Source organism: Octodon degus, unplaced genomic scaffold (assembly GCF_000260255.1).
Source record: "Octodon degus isolate 3935 unplaced genomic scaffold, OctDeg1.0 scaffold00218, whole genome shotgun sequence".
Lineage (NCBI taxonomy): Eukaryota > Metazoa > Chordata > Mammalia > Rodentia > Octodontidae > Octodon > Octodon degus.
The window spans coordinates 1,967,504-1,968,869 of NW_004524794.1; positions in this window are offsets into that span (position 1 = coordinate 1,967,504).

Genomic DNA, 1,366 nt, shown 5'->3' on the forward strand with positions numbered 1-1,366 from the left:
TATATATGGATTTATAAAAGGCTATGGCTAGAAAACATGAACATATTTGATTTTATGAGACTGAGAGATTGATAGGGTTATGTATTTTTATATTATGTTTTCATTACAATTTGTGGAGAAAAGATAGTTTTAAGGCATTTTAATAGGCTCTTTAATAATGAACATACTTTTCTTAGAGTTGGGACAAATTTTCTCAAGTATTGAGAGCCAGTTTTCAAAATTAGAAGTAAAAAATGATTTATCATCTTCTCAAGCTAATCCATTTCCTGACTATTAGAGTCAGCTACTTCCTTAAAATTCCTATTTTGAATCACAGAGTGAACATATTGTCTCAATCACTTACATTCTCACCATCTTGTACTCCAGCATCACTCCCAGTCCATTTTGAGAAATTGAGAAAGGGAATATGTAAGTAGGGCATCAGGAAACACACATGAGAAGGTAATTGTATAGCTAAGACTGAAGGTTAAAAACCAGACAATAAGGATTTGAATAATATTTCCATGTAGTTAGACACAGAAAGCATCAGTAGCTCTTTGCCTGTCTTCCTCTATCCATGATTTTACTGTGTCTAGGCAGCCGATCTCAAGAGATAACAATGAAAGGAAAGCAGTAAAGAGAATATTGAAGGATGACATGAGGAAACAAATAAAAGCAAGATCAAATTAGTGAAATAGATGAAGCAGGGGGTGGCTAATCTCCTTTTTCCATGGTTCAAATGAACTCTTCAGTTTTGTTTTCCTTGATTAAAACTTCAAAGACCATGTCTTTCATTAAATAATTAAATTTCCCAGCAATTGCAATCAGTATGTGGATTTGCAGGTACTGTGATAGAATCCAGGTTTCCTGACAGAAACTGTGGGCTGGTGTAGCAGACACTCCAAGCTGGTGAGCTAGCTGATTGGACAGTCTTTGTCTGTCTTTCTCTACTCTGCCTAGTTTTCTGAGAGTGAAAAAAAGGAGACATCCATAAAAGAAGTCATTTGCTGAACATCAGAGGGTTGGACTTAGAAAAAATAGGGTTGACGTGGTCACGAGATTTGGAATTTAATAAGGTGTCATGTAGACCCTTGGGCACAGTATGTCTTAAATCCATTAATTTGCATACAGGAAAAGAAGAATGATTTGATGTTCATACATTTTGAAAAAAATGCCTTTTTATATTAAAAGTTGAAAAGACTCAAAATTGACCTTTACTGCAAATAAATTGGCTTTCACTTAGTATATTTTTAAAAGAAACTTGAAGTTGAATTGAATTGCTTTTGTCTTATAAAATGTGCCTTCTTCTACTTTGAATAATAAAAATTAGTATGTTAAAATATTACAGTGTGTTTACCTTTGATTTGATTCACTTTACTTAACCCAA